At 38.9% G+C, this 20590-nt stretch overlaps 1 pseudogene; it reads right to left on the bottom strand.

The window, feature by feature from the left end:
* Positions 1-947: 947 nt before the first annotated feature.
* LOC126795732 (WAT1-related protein At1g68170-like) lies at positions 948-5154 on the bottom strand (annotated as a pseudogene).
* Between the last annotated feature and the right edge of the window lie 15436 nt (positions 5155-20590).

Below are 20590 nucleotides of genomic sequence, written 5' to 3' on the forward strand. Positions count from 1 at the left end.
AATATCAATACAGAACAAGAAAGACCCAAACAGAATAATTTGGTCTCAGAATTGAAGGCAAACAAATAGTTAGAATGAAAATGTGTTATGGGAGGGGGAGGGGGATTGAGCTTCCTATCTTAGTTCTAATTTGTTTTTTTTTTATCCAGAAAAAAAAATCTAAGAGGTCCGCACCTACTCTCTTATCATAACTTGAACGTAAGACGTAATAATCTAGGTCCTAAGTAACGATGCTCTTACCAATTAAGCTATTCATTTTATCAAACTTAGTAAGCTCTAATTTGTTTAGCAGACATTCCAATGAGTCACATCCACGTAGAGACTTTGGACGATCATAAGAAATATATGAAAACCACTCCGACAGACCCTAAATAAGGTAAGGTTGTACGTTTTGTTTTCTTGATTTGGGTACTCTACTAAAGGTTTGGAGCTTGATTTGTAAGCTTTCGTTATTTGGAGAATTTAGCATATGATTCAACTAAATGGGTACGTATACGAGTACGCACGGAAACATTGATGTGATTTGCTAGTAATATATCATACAACTGATACAAGAATGTCAAAGGCTCATAATGAGCAGTGCTGATGTCCAAAGGCAGAGTGTAAAGGTTTACAGAGGGGGTGAATATATAGCAGCTTGGTGGCCTGGCGCCGGTGTCGTTCACACAAACAACAAAGGGCTAGGGGAACAAATAGCAGTAGCAAGAACCATTATATCCTCGATTTAAACTGTAACTTCCGGATCTTCCTATATATCCTCGATCTATTCTTAATTTGATAAATAAAAATAAAAATAAAAATAGAAACAATTACCATGCATAATACATTAAGCATACAATAACTTGCATGACGATCAACTACATTCAGAGTACAGCGCTACAAAACATATTACCATTCATAACGACGCTATTCGGTTCAAGATCTGGAGAGCTCTTCGTGATTCTAAGCTAGCTGCTAGATACCTCGATCATGTTTCTCCAGTTCCTAGCTAGCTGGTAATAGTATATATATACTAGCCTGTTATTCCTATATATGCTATTTCCTCTAGCATTAATGCATAATGTTGGCATTTGGCAAGGCAATTGGATCAGCATCATCTTTGTTTCACTCTCTTTCTTCTTGTTGTTGGCTTCGTCATCTGGAGACCTGGTAACAATTTCAAGTGATCCTGCATATTCCTTCTTCTCAAAGCTTGTCATTGGCACACTGTGTCATCGTCTTTTTGTCGTTGCTTTTACCCCACAACATGGTATATAAACCACCTACTATTTACAATGATCCTAGCACGGTATAATTTCAAAATTGAACAAACCAAAACGTTAAAAGTTGATGTTAATTAGATAAAATTGAATGCAGAAAAAGATCGAAGTACGTATGTGATATAGTTCTACCTTCCAAGGTGCAACTTCTCATCTAAGAGCAAAGAGCCAACAAAGGCAACGATCACAAGCACTAGAGGGTTGAAAACAGATACAAATAACGGGCCTTTCATGCGTACACACAATGATAAAATCGTCACACTTATTCCAGTACCCACAATCCCCTAAAATTCATGTACAGGTTAATTATAAAGTTAATTAGCCACAATCTCCTTCGAAAGTACAACATAGAAAAGAAAATTAATGAAAAGAAGATTAGCTATAGACAAGTACGTACCGTGTATGCAACCACGAGAAGTCTAATATTCCAACCTAATCTCCATTGGCTCCAATCCCTCTCCCTGCAAAGTGCATAACCAACTGACTGCATCGACCCCATAAGTGACATTAGAGTTGTGCTTGAATAGCAATGGTATTTCTCACCCATTTTCGCCTATTCGAACAAAAACAAGAACATTAATGACCGATGGAGCTATTAAGTGATTTCAATGACAGTTAGAAATTAATAATCTAGAAAAAAATTCAGTAGCTAGAGACTGTCGTCCTGCATGTGTAACCACTTTGATAGATAGATTTAATCTAACAAATAAATCGTCTAAAATCTAAACGTAATAGATAGATCATCACCTGAATAATCGGCCAGATTGCGTAGCCTAAAGAGCTGCCGATAGCCAGAAGACAACCTAATATACGATCTCGGAGTTCTGTTTTACTGGTATGTTCTACCGCATGGTGGATTGCTTGCTCACTTCTATGCAATAGCCCAAGATGGGAGGACCATAAATTGATTTCCACACCGTTATAAAAAGGTCATAAGCATTGCTCCTCCTACTCCCATCAATGTTCCCAACACCTTTGCCTTCCCGCCTGCGCTCCTTAAGTTCAATCTCTCCAACCTAAGCATGCATTGTCCAAATTAATTTACTTCAACACATAACCAATTCATGCAAATGGAAAAAAAAAAAGCCACCTAAATATGAGTCTTTTCACTAAATTAGTTTGACCTGAAGATAAAAATACCTGAAAAAGATGGCCAAAACGAAAGTCATGGCCGGAATTAGCTGGGTTATAGCGGAACTAAATGTCGTTGATGTCCAACTAATGTGAAAATACAAGATAGAACAATAACGAGTAATAGCAGCGGAATATGTAGAAGAATTTTACTTTTCTATTAAATAATCGATATTACAATGATTACACCTTAATCAATAATAATGTTATTCTCAAAAATAAAAATACTTCTTACTTGATAGTCACAATCAAGTATGAAACAACCTCACTAAGATCGTTGCTTCAAGTGTCGATACAATCTCACTAAGATCGTTGTAGTCACACAGATGATCAACCTCACTAAGATCGTTGATGTTGCCACTAAGGTCTTCAATGGAGTCACACAGATCTCCTAGCACTAAACCCTCCTTTTTGTGAATTTTCTTCTCTTTAGTTTCACCTTGTTTCTTCTATACGTGTTTACTAGGAGGCAGCAAACCTACTACATATATATATCATCACTCTTCACGGCTCAACTCTTCATAAAGATAGGAATACCTACTTTCCTAATACAACTCAACTTTATGGTAATATAACCAAGCCGTGAAGCATTCTAAGTCCAACAAGAAACTTCTTTATTTGGCCTTTTATGCAGATCTGATCTCTTCCTTATGGCAGAGCCACTGCCTATAGCCTACCTAGCCTTTCTATGCCTTAAATCCCTTAATCCTAGTACTAATAGGCAATCAACCCAAATCCTTTCTTAATACATCCTTCTATGGAAAAGGAAAAACAATACATATGGAATGCATTTTAATATAAATATATTTGAAACTATTTTTCCAAATATGCTTTATTCTACCCATATATAATCCCATATATATTTGATTTGGCCAAATCATAAAAACCTTGTCGCAAGATGTTTCCTAGTCCGACTAGGAAATGTCCTCAATGCTCCCCCTTTGTTGTCACAACTTGTTATTCACATCTTTGGTTCTTCATCACCTCTATGGAAGCCAATATATGTACCTTCATAATGCTTTCTATATGAATGTTTAGAGTCAATGTCCCCCTGTATCAATTAGCATGTTAATCTCTATCCAAAATGGCATTAGATACTCCAAGAATAATTAATATTTGAAGGTTTCGGTAGAAATACATGCAGTGCTAGTTAGGGTTACTTCAGCCAGTCCTAAGCCAATAGTGCCATCGATTATTTACAAATTGACAGCTTGAACTCATCTCTTTCCGACACTATTGCTTCAACTCTCTGTCTTTCGATCGATCGATATAACAAATGTAAGTTGTAAGAGAATGTTTGCTTTCTAACTTTTTTCGTGATCGGAAAAATGATGCCATCAGTTACAAATGAGAAGATTGAAAGTTTATATTCAAAATACACAGTGCCGGCATTGCACGGAATTTTTTTTTTAAAAAAGTATCATTACCAATTTAAATATGGTATGCATATCAGCGTGCATTAGTCAATCAGACCACTAGAATTGTTCTATACCAGAGGAGTAATTATTTTGTGTACCCGCCATACTACGTAGCATTGTCATGTGATGTACCAAACCAATCATATTACGTCATTGTATAATTAACATGCACGCAATGAAAAGGACAAAGTTAATTTACATATAAGAACTAATCATAAATAATCACAGTAAAAAATAGACCAATAACATTAAGGACGTACGCCATGTGGGATATGTGGCGGGTATATATAATAATTTCTCTATACCTGAGAATAAAATTTGGATAGTTAATCAAGTCATAATAAAACTGCATAAAACTATTTTGTTTGGCCAACGTAGCGTACAACAATACAATTATTTCAAAAAAATGTACAGCTATACAAGAAAGAGATATATATATACAGTCTATATCCAGAGTGAAGTTTCACTCTAAAATTACAGAGTGAAGTTCCAATTTTGGCATACTTTTCGGTCAAGTTTTTTTCAACATAAACGATTCAATATTTAGGTAAGCTATTCAAGATCATCTCTACAAAATTTCATCTAATTCAGACATCGTTAATGTATTGAAATTAGATTAAATCAATGAATGAATTAAAACTGTTCAACGTGAACCGTTCGTGTAAATCTCAATTTTGAAAGCTCAAACCATTCTCAAATTGGATGAAATTTTGTAGAGATGATCTTGAATAGCATACCTAAATATTGAATTGTTTATGGTGAAAACATTTGACCGAAAAGTGTGCTAAAATCGGAACTTCACTCTGTAATTTCATAGTGAAGCTTCACTCTGGATAGGGACTGCATATATATATATATATATATATATATATTATCAATGGATGAGGTATGTTCTGTAATAGCGAGTAAAACATGTAGGAAGAACGGAAGATTGCATTAAAAAAGACGTTTTCCATTCCAAATGGAGCACCAAACAATAGCACAAATTGATAAGAGAACCGATATATGAACTTCATTAGTTAGTTGGTCTGGTTTGCTTACCCAAACAAGCCACACAGAAACGATTGCAGTAGTACCATCCAGAAAGAGGAAAGGAAGAAGTATAATTCTTTATACATATGAAGATGTATAGGGACATATATACCTTTCGAAGTAGAGAGCAAGAGGAGTGAGGAAGGCGGTGGCAAAGAGGAGGCGATAAGCAACAGCAATAGTGGGATTCATGCCATCGTTGGTGGCGAGTTTGTATAAAATGTTGACTCCGGCAAAGATTACCTGGCCACTACCATTAGCAGAACGGGCTTCACGCCATGCTGAGCATTGCGAAGCTTAATTGAGGCACCCATCACCTTTTTCGATCATGCACTAACAGAGAGAGAGAGAGAGAGAGAGAGAGAGAGAGAGAGAGAGAGAGAGAGAGAGAGAGAGAGAGAGAGAGAGAGCAATGGGGGTTAATGGAGGAGGAAGTCAACTGGATGGGGGTACAAGGACGGAGCCAGGATTTCATAATGGGTTGGGTTAGAAAAAAATTTACGATTATTTATGAACTATATATAGAAATTTGGAATTGGCTAATATTTAAAATTTAAATTTTTACACTAACATTTAGTTAGAAAAACAAGTTTTTTAATAATTTGAGGTGTGCTACAGCCCACCATAGCCCCTGTGTATCAAGTGGCTAGTGTCTCGATCTGTGCTTCTGTATTATTTGGTTTGTTTCCCATGTCTCTACCTATACACCACATGAGGAGGCATAAATTCGACTAGATAGGCTATAAATATCGGCGCATGCATTTTTATTCTCCAAAGTCCAAATTGAGTAATATTTCTATTTTTTGTGCGTTCGAGAAAGCAGATCCTCCATCCATTCAAGAAAAAAAGCCGATCTTCCGTATCAATTGTATATGGAAAAGCTTGATATTAGTAAAGCTACATATATCTATGCAATTTTTCAGAAGTTGGGTTTCACAGAGGCTTGGATCAAAATGGTCATGCGTTGTATCACCAGGGTCATATTCCATTCTTATTGAGGGTACTCCAACTGAAACAATAGTGCCTTCTAGGGGTATTAGATAAGGGTGGAGCCAGAATTTATAATAGGTTGAGCTAGAAAAAAATTACGATTATTAATTAACTATATATAGAAATTTGGGATGGATTAATATTTAAAATTTACATTTTTACACTACAATTTAGCTAGAAAGACCATTTTTTTAGTAATTTAAGGTGGGTTATAACCCGTGTGTAGCTACATTCTTGGTATTAGACAAGGAAATCCACTTTCTCCTTACATCTGTGTTGAGGGTTTATCTTCACTTATTAGTCAGGTAGTTCAAAATGGTACGGTTGAGAGTTTAAAAATGAGTCCACAGGCACCCACTCTTCACCACCTGTTCTTTGCAGATGACAATTTTATTTTTGGAGCTTCTAGCAGTGTAGAATGTGATCATTACAAGAGAATTCTGGATGTGTATGCACAAGTTTTGAGCCAGAAAATCAAATTTGACAAGAGTAGTGAGGTTTAGCATGAATGTGGATATAGATATGTAAGTTTCTGTTGCCGCTATTCTTGCCGTGGAGGGCAAGGAAGAGCATGATCGTTATCTCGGTTTCCCGCTTCGAGTAGGAAAATCTAAAACAGCTATCTTTGAGTACATTAAGGAAAAGTTGTCTAAACGTCTGTTGAGATGGAAATTGAAGATCTTAAGTTGTGCAGGCAAGGAAATTCTCATTAAGGCTGTGGCGCATACTATGCCTCTTTATGTGATGAATTGTTACCTCTTGCCTAAAACTCTGTGTGATGACATTCATCAATTATGTCCTTCTTTCTTTTGGGGAGACACGAAGGAAAAGAAAAGTATTCACTCGCACAGTTGGGAGAGACTTTGCCTAACCAAAGATGAAGGAGGTATGGGTTTTAAGAATTTGTTTGCTTCTAATCTTGCCATGTTAGCAAACCAGGGATGATGTATTATCACTCAGCCGAATTCTCTTGTAGCTCAAGTTTTCAAGGCCAGATACTATCCGTATTCCAGTTTCTGGGATGCGTCTTTGGGGGATAGTCCCTCTTTTTCTTGGAGAAGTATTCTTTCTGCTAGGCTTGTTTTGAGTGCCGGAGTTCTATGGAAAGTTGGTGATGGAATGCAAATTGATGTTTGATCTGAAAAATGGATTCCAACTAATTTAGGACACCAATTACAAAAGCCAGTGCATAGTATGTTGTAGAAGGTAACAGACCTTATTGATCATCCTCTTAAATGGTGGAATACAGCCCTAGTTCAAGCCACTTTCGATAATCATGTTGCATCTAAAATCTTGTGCATTCCTCTTAGTCGTAAAGCTGCATGTGAAAAACTTGTTTCTGTTAGGGTGCGGAAGAATGAACTGTAGAATAAAAATCGAAATAACTCACAATCACAAGCGGAAAATAAAAATGATAGAGAACATCATAATTTAACGTGGTTTGGCAAAGTGCCTACATCCACGGGTAGCAACAATAAAGAACCTTCACTATATGAAGAAAGGTTACACCGAAAGAAACACTACTTCAAGACTCACACTTGAAGGGATACACTCTCACACATTTTATTTTGCTACACACACAAAACTCTCTACTTGGAGTTTTCTCTCTATCTCTCACTCTTGATCACACACAAGATGATCTCTCCCTTATTGTTCTTCTATGTTTATTGCACCATTTCTCATGCCTTTATATAGACAAACATCTTTGTGCAATTCATGCATTTGCATGTAACATGCATGGAAGCAAACTCAATCTACTTCCTTGATTCATGCTCAATGTTGGCATGCTCATCAATGCATTATTCTTTCTTTGTCAAACAAATCAGCAACCTACCACTCTAAGGTTGTAGCTTTGTTTCTTACCTTCAACAAAGGCTGCTCCAAGTTTCAACAAAATTAGCTCCATCAGTTAATGAATCACCAAAGCACTAGGTGTGCTTGATTTACTCATGTGAACATCGGATAGTTTTCTCACCTCCATTAAGGAGGGACTGACCCTATCAATCTCCCCTCCCGACTTAGATGGAGGGATGCGCCATTCCAGACGCGCTTCTGCAGAACTCGAACTTCTCATTCGGTAGAGACTTCGTCATCATATCCGAACTGTTCTTCTCTGTATGAATTTTTTTCAGCAACATTTGCTTAGCTTCCAGCACATCACGTATCTAGTGATACCTCACATCAATGTATTTCAACCTCGATTGAAAACTCGAATTTTTTCTCAAGTGAATCGCGCTTTGACTGTCACAATGCAAGACAAACTCTTGTTGTGTATGACCCAATTCTTGTAGGAATCTCTTCAACCATAAAATATCTTTGCACGCTTCCTTAACTGCAATATACTCTTCTTTTGTAGTTGACAAAGCAACACATTTTTGTAGCTTTGAAGTCCACGAGACAGCTCCCCCTGAAAATGTGATCAGGTATCCGGATGTGGACTTTCTCGTGTCAATATCCCCGGTCATATATGTGTAGCCAAGTAGTTCAGACTTGCCACTTCTAAAGCATAGACTCATATTTGAAGTTCCCCGCAAGTATCTCAGAATCCAATTGACAGCATTCCAGTGCTCCTTGCCTGGATTAGATAAGAATCTGCTAACAACACCAACTGCAGGTGTTATGTCTGGTCTAGTACAAACCATCACGTATATCAAGCTCCCTACTGCTGAGGCATATGACATTGTTGCCATTTCTTCCTCCTCCTTCTGACTCGTAGGACTTTCCTTTGAGCTCAGTTTCATGTGACTAGCAAGTGGAGTAACAACTGGTTTTGCTTTCTCCATGTGGAAACGCTCTAGTACCTTATTGATGTACTTTTCTTGTGATAACCATAATTTCTTGTTCTGACGATCATAGGCAATCTCCATACCCAAAATCTGCTTGTCTGGTTCCAAATCCTTCATATCAAAGGACTTTGACAAATCTGCCTTTAACTGCTGAATCATAGCAGTATCTTTGCCAACAATTAACATATCATCTACATAAAGTAGTAAGATGATAAAATTACCTCCAGCGGGTTGTTGAATATAAACACACGGATCTGCTGACGTTCTCTTTCACCCATGACTCACCATGAAAGAGTCAAACTTCTTGTACCATTGTCTTGGTGCTTGCTTCAATCCGTACAGACTTTTCTTCAACTTGCAAACCATATGCTCTTTTCCATTGACTTCGAAGCCTTCTGGTTGCTCCATGTATATTTCTTCATCTAAATCACCATGAAGAAATGCAGTCTTCACATTCATTTGCTCCAACTCTAGATCCATGCAGCCATGCCCAAAATGACTCTAATCGAAGTCATCTTGACAACAGGTGAGAAAATCTCATCAAAATCAATTCCTTCTTTCTGGATGAATCCTTTGACAACTAAGCGAGCATTGAACTTTTTCAGTTTCTCATTCTCATATCTCTTCAACTTGAACACCCACTTGTTCTTGAGTGTTTTTCGGCCTTTAGGAAGCTTCACCAACTCATAGGTGTCATTTTTCAGTAAAGATTCCATCTCAAACTCCGTGGCTAGCCTTCATTTGTCCTGGTCTTGATGAATCTTTACTTCCCTGTAACTTTCAGGCTCTCAGTCACTGGTCAAAAGGATTTAATTTACATAAGGATCATCTCCATCATTAGTCACCAAAATATATTGAGATGATGGATACTTGGTGGATGAAATTTGCCTCCTAGTGCTTTTACGAACAACTGCTTGATTATTCACATGTTGCTCCTGTAATAACCTGACTTTTCGGGATGATTTATTGGATTGATTCTAAGTTTATAAAGTTTTTGAAATCATTAAACGTGTTTGTGTTGCTTTGCGACGTCGGAAATCAAAAATGGAAACGTTATCGGAACGTTTATTTAGAAAAACGTTACGTTTCCGCGACGTGAGAATTGACTTTTATTCCATCGCTCGTTTGTAAAAACTTCCTTCACGAAAGCTGTAGAGCTCGTCGATATGAGTTCGTGGACACTACACGCGTCCTAATCGAACGTCGCACATAAGAGTTATTAACGACGGAAGTTAGTTTCCGATTTTAGAGGTGTGTATAAAAGGAAAGTTTTTAAGAGTAGGGTTTCCATTTTCGGAAACCCTCTCTCTCTCACCTCACCCGCCTCCCTCTCTCTCGTCCTCTCTCTCTCTCACCCGAGTCTCTCTCTCTGATAGAGCGTTTTGTTAGAACGTTTATAAAATACTCTGAAAAACATCATCGTTAGTATAGAATAAGCAGGGATCGTTCAGTCTGGGGAATCAAAAGGGCCTCAAAACTTATCATGTTAATAGGGGATTTGATTTGGATTCTAAAACTACTACTTAAAATAAATCCTAAATTACTTATATACAATTGATCGACCACTCATCACATAACCAAAACACGAATTCTACTCGAGAAACATGTATGACACGTATAGAACAACATATAGGCAGCGAATTATTTCGATTCTTCTTAAGTCCATTTCAATTCCAATTCTAATTAGAGTCCGAAGCGGTTCATCTAATCATTAAGACTTCTTAGTTATTTAGAATCAACGAAGAGTTCAATCCTAAACATATGCTACAAAGAGTTCAACATAACGAAGCGTACTAGTTAAACAACAAAGTAGCACATAAGCACAATAAGTCGAATTGGAAACATGTAAGCAAGCATGGCGTCACTCATCTTGACTAAACATGCAAATTCCTAGAACTATCACAACCCTAAACAAGTATCAATAATTAAAACACGAAGCGCATATTCAATCAAAGAACACTTTGGTGAATTAAATCGCAACCCTAGGAGAACCATGGCCTTGGCTTCCTCAAGCATTGATTTAGATGTACGAATTCAAGGAATAAATTGAAATAAAACCTAAATTAATTTCAAAAACCTACTGCCCTAATTCATTATACACGGCATACTTACAAATCCCATGAGTTTATACAATCAAAACATAAAACCAAATAAGTCTGAATTTATGCTCTTCATATATAAAACCGAAAATAACATCCAAGTAATCATACAATGAATTCGAAAATTTCAGAAAACCAAAAGATAAATTACAAGCCATGGATGAATCACACATTAGAAACCTTGAAGGATGAAGAAAAGATGAATTCGATTATGGAGAGGCAAGAAGATGAGCACGGTTTGGTGATGATGAATGAAGGTTTTTGGCTTGAATTTTCTAGATGTATTTAGGCAGCAATTCGGTTTTGTTTGTGAGAGAATGGAGATCTTATTTGTGAAGGGAGGCCGTGCCTTGTATAGAGGAAGGAGGAGAGGCTGCTAGGGTTTTTGATGGGCTGATCCATGTATGCACGGCTGGGATTTCTCTCTTTAATGGGATCGAATGGCTGCCCTTCTTTTCCTTGTAGAACAAGCTCTTATCTCCTTATTTCTCTAGGGTTACACGGCATGGGATGGACTCTCCTTCTCATGGGCTGATTGCTAGGCACGGCAAAGACTTCTTCTCCAAGCTAAAAGGATAAGGCACGGCATAGCTTCTTTCACAAGCTCAAGAATTAATCACGGATTGGACTCCTTTTCCCTTGCACGGCTTCTTTTTAAATTCCTTGAATTATCTCTTCAAATCTGAAAATAAGAAAATAAAATCATAAGTAAGAGATAATTCTTTCGAAAATTATGTCTTAATCTAGACATTTGTTGTCTTAAAAAGACACATGTAATAGATGAGCTAAACTAGATTAGGAAAGTTTCTAATTTGCAAAAAGAAAACTTACTAGAATAGGTAAGTTACTTGATGAAGAAAGTTCATTTAGGAAAGTTTCGTAATAAGAGTTTGAGTTCAAGTAGGACTTTCCAAATTGGTACGTTTCCTAGTCTAACATGGATTCCTAATGTAAAAAGGACTCTCAAGATATCGCCAATGCGACCAAAACGTAGAAAGATGAAGACTCCTAATCCAACTAGATTTCCTAGTCCTATAAGGATTCATACTCAAACTATGACTCTAGACCAATTATTCGTTTTTAACTCGTTTAAGCACAAAGACACGTCCAAAACCGTCCAAGATTCCTATTGTGACTCAATGACTCGATATTAAGGGCTAAGCAAAGTAAAGTACAAATGGAGGTAAAAACATATTAAGAACGTAGCACAAAGTGCTCCTATTAACTACCCCACACTTAGCTTTTGCTAGTCCCTTAGCAAAACAAAACTACACAAAACTCTATTGCCCCTAAATGATTGTCTCAGAATCTCAAACACATAGCTTTCAAGTTTAAGCATTTGCATGTAAGCACATAAATTTCAAGTTTCATAAACATGTTTCATAGTATGAATAAGTCAGATACGAGACAATAGGTACATAACATGTTTAGTCAATTCCATCCTCCTCACAAGGCATACTCTCTTCTTTTCACTCAGATTCATGGTTATGATTCACACACAAGTATATGCAAGAGAAAGGATAATAAAGTATCAAATAGCTTGCATATTTCAACAAATGAAAGCACTTTGTGAATAACAAAAGGAAAACCTTATTTAACAACTAAGTGCACAAATGGACCAAAACCATATGCTCAACTCTTGTGATCATCTCCACAAACCAAGATTTGCTCATTTTAAGAATCATTAGGATCATTTGATAAGTTGAATGTTTAGGCTTAGCTAAAGGCATGGAATATCAAGGAATCACAAAAGCAATCCTATAGACTTAGCAGAGTAAACATCATCCTTATGACACCACACACCATCAAGGGCCAAATATAACAAGTTGGGCCTAAACATCATTTTAACCACAAAGTGAACATGGACAAAGGTCAAATAAACATTTTTAGACCGTCAATTACAACTCAACTCCAAATCACAAATGGAAGACAACATCTTTTCTTTCATTTTTCTTGTATTGCCGAATTTATCATTTTTTTCTTTTGTTTTTCATCTCTTTTTTTTCGGCATGCTTAAAAGCTTGTTCATAAATATATATATTTTTTCATGTATTCCACCCCACACTTATTTCATGCATCATCACAACATCATCTCAACAAAAGTTCTGCCAAGTCTGTAGGACAAGGTAGTTGTAACTATACTAAGCATGGAGATAACATAGGTGAAGAAGAAAAGGCTCAATGTAGGCTCAAATGGGGTTCAACTAAGGGGTCCCAAATAGGGCACATATAGGGATACATGGTTGTTTGGCTAAAGTGGTGGTAATCCTAGAAATGATCTATAAATCCCTTTAAAAATCAGAGCATTTTATTACTTAAAAGTTTCAACAATCACAAAAGATGAGTTCTAGTAAATTCTAGAGTCCATTAAAAGTTATGGCACATAGTCATTGAATATGCAGAGAATGATGAGGTTCACAAAACAACCACGAAATTTCAAATTATCACAAAACAATATAACGTGATGATTATTATACGTGGTTTTAACATTGAGTTTTGTTAAAACGTGTTTTTGTCTTCGGACGTGTTTTGTCTTCGGCCGTGTTTATGTCTTCGGACGTGTTTTGTCTTCAGACGTGTTTATGTCTTCGGAAGTGTTGGCATGTCGGAACCTACCTTTGTCCGGGCGAAAGTTACGATATAGTTAGAGCTCTAGTCTGTCTGCCAGGGTACTGCATAAGAGGTAACAGATGGGTTATCGGCTTATGAGTACCCATATTTTTATATATTTGATAATAGGTGGTTGTCCAATGTCGGCGGTGTACTACCTGAGGGGTGACAGAGGTGTACCATCGCTCATGAGTACCCGTATTATAAATGCATTTGGGTAAACAGAGGGGTTACCCAACTTCTCATGAGCATATATATTTTCACATGATTAGACAACTAGATGGGCCGTCTAATGAGTCATGAGTGCATTTATAATTATTGTTTTGTGGATTTTCGTATATGTTTTTATACGAATTGTATTTGCTATTTTACTCATAGGAGCTGTAAAACTTACCGGTTTGTGTTTACAATCCCGGTGCACCTATTCAATGGTGTTGGGGATAATTCCGCATGTGTGAATTAGCGGAAGTCAATGGACCACTCTGAGGACTCGAAGTCATTTTTATCCTATCTTGTGGTGAGGATTTGTGTGGATTTATGTGAGGATTTGTGTGAGGATTTTTACATTTCCATTTATTATAATGTTGAATTATAAATTTTGTTTGTAATAATCGGTTTGACTGAGTTGTATTTTGAACTCAGAAATGATCCGCTGTGACATTAAAATAATTTCGATTCATTGAGATTGTTTTATAGTTTTTCATGACTTCGAAATTTGAGTTTCATACTCGAAATTTTGGGGTCGTGACAGTTGGTATCAGAGCCTAAGTGCGTATTTAGCGATTGTCAATACCATCCAGGCGCGATGACCCGACTGCAGCGAGCCCCCATCACATGCTCTTCAGTATTGATATGTCGCCAAGTACGCGAGAGTGTTAGGAGCCACACCTTAAGGTTTGGTCATCTAGGGAGTATCGTGACGATACTTCGATGATTCACCTTCTTCTAAAATTTCATGTTAATATATGTTTGATCTATTTTGTTCAGATTCAAGACTTCACATGTATTGACTAAGTTTTTACTTGTTTCAAGGTGATGAATGTGGAAAAGGGCCGTGGACAGAGCCGAGGACGGGCGAGAGGCCGAGGCCGAGGTAGGGCTGCAGGCCGAGTCGGTAATGTGGAGAACCTTTATGAGGAGGCAGCACCACAGGAAGAAAATGTTGATCATGCTGCTGTCGTTAGAGACGATGGTCGTGTGCTAAAGTTAATCAAGGACATCAGTGGTCTTTCAACGCCGTCATTTCATGGAGGCTTGGATCATATGGTAGCAGACCACTGGATCGAGAGCATGGAAACTTACTTTGAGATGATAGTGCTATGAGATAGAGAAAAGGATGATAGCCACATTTTTTCTGAAAGATGATGCACTAGATTGGTGGAAGAGTACTAGGCGGACGGTTGATGTGTCTACCTTGACCTGGGATGGTTTCACGACACTTTTCCGAGAGAAGTACTTTCCAGCTACAGTGCTTGAGTTCCTTGAGCTAGCACATGGGGATTTGACTGTTAGGGAGTATGAGGCTCATTTTGCACAGCTGTATCGGTATGTCAGACCTATGGGTGCAACCTCCTTAGCCCAGAAGTTTCTACGGGGGCTTAAACAAGAATACAAGACCATCATATCAGCGCTTTGTCTGTCTATCAAGGAGTTGATGTATGAGAGAGTTATGAATTTAGAGCAGGCAGATAAGACTCGCGGAGGAGACGTGAAAGATAGAGATACTAAAGGAAAATGTAAGGCAATCAGTTCAGGCAGTGGGACCTTAGGACAAAGGGCGGATCTTGGAAGAGGCCAAGACCCTATTATCAGATTCCGGCTAAGGCAGCATCTCCATCTGCAAGGACTGCACCTGTTACACCATTGGCATCAGTGAGGTGCTTTGTTTGCAACGAACTGGGGCACTACGCCACGACATGTCTGAAACCAAAGAGAGCAGTGGGTCAGCGAGACACAGGAGTGGAAGGTACTTTATCTATTTTTGACTACCTTGCTAGAGTACTGTTTGATACGGGAGCATCACATTCATTTATTGCTAGTTCGGTAGTGGAGATGTTAGGATTGATTCCTACACCTCTTGGAAACTCTTTATGTGTCACATCACCCCTTGAAGTGTCCCTTGAATTGGAGACAATCTGCAAGGCTTGTCCTATTGTGATTGGAAGTAGAGAGTTCTCTGCTTCGTTAATAGTGATTCCTGACCACACTTATGATGTGATCCTAGGAATTGATTGGTTGAGGCCGCAGCACGTGGTGATTGATTGTTTTGACATGGTGGTGTCCTTTCATCGACCAGGGGAACCAGTGTTTCGTTATCGTTGCCTCAGGTCAGATAATGCTATGAGAACATGAGTTTTGGCACATGTGGAATCAGTAAATAAGAAAGTAACTATTGCAGATATTGTGGTAGTATCTAAGTATAGCGAGGTGTTTCAAGAGATACCAGGGTTATCTCCTCGGAGAGTTGTAGATTTCTGCATTAATGTGGTACCTGGTACGGCACCTGTGTCAAAGGCACCTTATAAAATGGGTTAAAACGAACTTAAAGAGTGGAAGGTGCAGATCGATGAACTATAGGACCAAGGGTTCATTAGACCTAGTGTTTCACCTTGGGGAGCACCGGTTCTGTTTGTGAAAAAGAAAGATGGTTCTCTGCGGTTATGTGTGGACTACAGGGAACTGAACAAGGTGACAATCAAGAATATGTATCCTTTGCCTAGGATTGTTGATTTGTTCGATCAGCTTAAAGGAGCTACGGTGTTCTCTAAGATTAATTTGAGGTCTGGTTACCATCAACTCAGAGTGAAGGAAGAAGATATATCGAAGACAGCCTTCAGAACTCGGTACAGGCACTATGAGTTTGTGGTCATGCCCTTTGGTCTAACAAATGCACCAGCTGTCTTTATGAGCTTGATGAACCAAGTTTTTAGCCCGTACTTGGATGAGTTTGTTGTGGTGTTTGTGGATGACATTCTGATATACTCCAAATCACAAGAAGAGCATGTGTTGTAGACCTTGAAGGAAGCAAGATTGTATGCCAAACTAGAGAAGTGTGAGTTCTGGAAAAAAGAGGTCAAGTTCCTCGGTCATGTCGTCTCAAAGGATGGAGTACTAGTAGATCAGCAAAAGTGGAGGCAGTGAAGAGTTGGAGTCGTCCGAAGAACCCTACTGAGATTCGTAGTTTCCTTGGTTTGGCTGGTTACTACAGGAGGTTTATCGAAGGGTTTTCTAGTATTGCATCGTCATCGACCAAGTTGACCAAGAAAGATGCTCCGTTTGTTTGGACAGAAGCATGTGAGGAGGCATTCAACAAACTAAAGTCCAATTTGACCACAGCTCCGGTGTTGACAATTCCCACAAGTGGGGGCGGTTATGTCATTTACAGTGATGCTTCGCTCCAAGGTTTGGGTTATGTGTTGATGTAGCATGGAGGAGTTGTTGCATATGGCTCTAGACAGTTAAAGATTAATGAGAAGAACTACCCCACTCACGATCTAGAGCTTGCGGCAGTTGTTTTTTCCCTGAAGATTTAGAGACATTACTTGTATGGTGAGAAATTTCAACTCTTTTCAGATCATAAGAGTTTGAAGTTTCTATTCTCACAGAAAGAATTGAATATGAGGCAGAGGAGATTGATGGAACTCCTCAAGGATTATGATTTTACATTGGAGTATCACCCTGGGAAGGCAAATGTGGTGGCTGATGCCTTGAGCAGGAAACCGAGAGGTGTGGTAGCTTCACTTATGGTTCAGGAATGGTTTATGCTCGAAACGGCATCAGAGTTTGACTTGGTACCATCGAGAGGAGAACCAAAGGTCTTTCTTGGTAGCGTCACTGTGCAACCTACATTAATCTCAAGGATCATACAGGGTCAGGCACAAGATAAATTCTCTCAAGCTAAGTTGGCAGATCTTGTGGAGGATACGCTTGATGAGTGTCCTTTCGAGTGGAGAGTTGGACCCAATGGAGGGTTGAGGTTTGGGGCAGGATGGTGTGTCCCAGATTGTGATGATCTCAAGGAGGAGATCCTTCGTACGGCACATCGATCTCGTTATACCGTTCATCCAGGGAACACCAAGATGTACAAGGACCTATGAAGGCAATTCTGGTGGAACGATATGAAGAAAGATATAGCGGAGTTTGAATCGAATTGTTTTACATGTCAGCAAGTAAAAGCAGAACATCAACGACCAGCTGGCATGTTGAAGCCACTGACTATTCCTCTTTGGAAGTGGGAGCAGATATCTATGGATTTTGTGACTGGACTGCCTAGATCCAAGAAGGGTCACGATGTTATATGGGTGATTGTCGATCGATTGACCAAGTCGGCTCACTTTCTTCCAGTGTCAATGAAGTATTCTATGGACGTGCTAGGAAAACTATATGTGGATGAGGTAGTGAGACTTCATGGAGCTCCAGTTTCTATTGTTTCTGATCGAGATGCACGTTTCACGTCGAAGTTCTGGAGTGGTTTACAGAGGGCTATGGGTACTACCTTGGATATGAGTACAACTTTTCATCCTCAGACTGATGGACAGACATAAAGGGTGAATCAGGTGATGGAAGATATGTTGAAAGCTTGTGTGCTGGATTTTAAAGGTAGTTGGGAGGATCATTAGAGATTGATTGAGTTTGCATACAACAACAGTTACCATTCTAGCATCGGCATGGCACCTTATGAGGCTCTTTATGGTAGACCATGTCGATCACCTATCTGTTGGGCTGAAGTAGGTGATGAAGCACTGATGGGTCCAGAGGTGGTTTAGGAAACCACAGAGAAGATCTCGATCATTCGAGATAGAATCCGGACCGCACAAAGTAGACAGAAGAGCTATGCGGACTTAAAGAGGAGACATGTGGAATTTGAGACCGGCGATCATGTATTCTTAAAAGTTTCACCTATGAGGGGTGTAGTGACATTTGGCAAGAAAGGAAAGTTGGCTCCGAGGTATGTTGGGCCCTTTGAGATTCTTGAGAAGGTAGGGGAACTAACATATCGACTAGCCTTGCCTACTAGCATGTCGGGCGTTCACAATGTCTTCCACATTTTCATGTTGAGCAAGTATGTACCAGATGAGTCGCATGTGATCGACCATAGCACCATTGAGGTGAAGGAAAATACCATTAAGGTGAAGGAAGAATGTACCAGCTTTTCGGGACGATTTATTGGATTGATTCTAAGTTTATAAAGTTTGTGAAATTTATTAAACACGTTTGTTTCGCTTTGCGACGTCGGAAATCGAAAACGGAAACGTTATCGGAACGTTTATTTAGAAAAACGTTACGTTTTCGCGACATGAGAATCTACTTTTATTTCGTCTCTCGTTTGTGAAAACTTCCTTCACGAAAGTTGTAGAGCTCGTCCATACGAGTTCGTGGACACTTCACACGTCCTAATCGGACATTGCACGTAAGAGTTATTAAAGCCGGAAGTTAGTTTCCGATTTTAGATGTGGGTATAAAAGGAAACTTTTTAAGAGTAGGGTTTCCATTTTCGGAAACCCTCTCTCTCTCTCACCTCACCCGCCTCCCTCTCTCTCTTCCTCTCTTTCTCACCCGAGTCTCTCTCTCCCTCTCCGAAATTGGTCGCCGATCTCGCACCTCCGAGGGACGTGTTCCTCACCGCTGGCACCAACGATCTCGCAGGCTCGACTCCACCCTCCTCCGAGCAGGACGCGATCCATCTCGCCGCCATAAAGCTCGCCGCTCCTCACTCGAACAAAGCACAGCCGGTCCAAGCTCTCCGACGAGCTCCGGTGTTTCCAAGGCCGGGAATAGCTGAGATTTCGATTTAATTGGTGGTTGTGATGCTTTGATGTGAATTTGTGGTTGTTTTGATTCGAATTGGAGGAGATCGGTGGAGGAGGAAGTTGGTGAAGATACCGCCGCCTTAGGCGGCGCGTGTGGGGGCGTGGAGTGGCCTAGAGGCGGCGTGAGGCCGTGGGAAGGAAGAGCGGAGAAAATGGGGGAGTTTTGGGGCACGCCACCGCCGGTCTTAGGGTCGGCGCGTGGGCCCCACGTGCTGCCACAGTGAGTGGTGCGTGAGCAGCACGCGCGGTCGCCGGAGGCCGCGCGTGAATAATGTTTTCGAAACAGTAATTTTGTAAATTTATTTTTACATACGGTAAATGTAAATTTATTTTACGTACGGTAAATGTAAATGTCAATTAGATTCAGTAAATATAAAAGTAATTTCGGAAGGGTAAATCGGTAATTCTTATTTACTGAGACAGTATTTACATTTTGAATAGTATGCATATGTACATAAATACGTAAACAGTATGTACTCGTACAGAAATACGTAATTAATATGTATTTGTACAGTAATATGTGAATAGTAAATACGTGAATAGTACTTATGAACAGTAGTTTTGTAAAAACCAGAAATTTGCTGGACAGTAAAATATTATTACTGCTTCGGCATTTATAGTTTTACGTAATGATTCTAAATCCACTTCTTATCTTTTCAAGGTGATTGATACTTCAAGTAAAGGGTTTACTTTTGGAATCGTGGAAACTACGCTCGAGATTATAAGGTAAGTAAAATCGCACATTTACGAATCTACCATTGCGGAGATTTAAGATTATGCGGAATTTTAAAGAATGAAATATGGCATGTATATGATATAGTGGAATCTGTATTTGTATAAATGGTAAATAGGTACATATATATAGTTTGCTATATTATATACTGTCATGTTTTCATTGCGAATAAGATCATTTTGATGATGAGATATATATATTGAGCTTGTTGATTTGATTGTACAATATAACGTGATGATTATTGTACGTGGTTTTAACATTGAATTTTGTTAAAACGTGTTTTTGTCTTCGGACGTGTTTTGTCTTCAGACGTGTTTATGTCTTCGGACGTGTTGGCATGTCGGAACCTAGCCTTTGGCAGGGCGAAAGTTACGATACAGTTAGAGCTCTAGTCTGTCTGCCGGGGTACTGCATAAGAGGTAACAAATGGGTTATCGGCTTATGAGTACCCATATTTTTTATATTGGATAACAGATGGTTGTCCAATGTCGGCGGTGTACTACCTAAGGGGTAACAGAGGTGTACCATCGCTCATGAGTACCCGTATTATAAATGCATTTGGGTAAACAGATGAGTTGCCTAACTTCTCATCAGCATATATATTTTCACATGATTAGACAACCAGATGGGCCGTCTAATGAGTCATGAGTGCATTTATAATTGATGTTTTGTGGATTTTCGTATATGTTTTTATACGAATTGTATTTGTTGTTTTAGTCATA

This window comes from Argentina anserina, chromosome 5 (assembly GCF_933775445.1).
Source record: "Argentina anserina chromosome 5, drPotAnse1.1, whole genome shotgun sequence".
Taxonomy (NCBI): domain Eukaryota; kingdom Viridiplantae; phylum Streptophyta; class Magnoliopsida; order Rosales; family Rosaceae; genus Argentina; species Argentina anserina.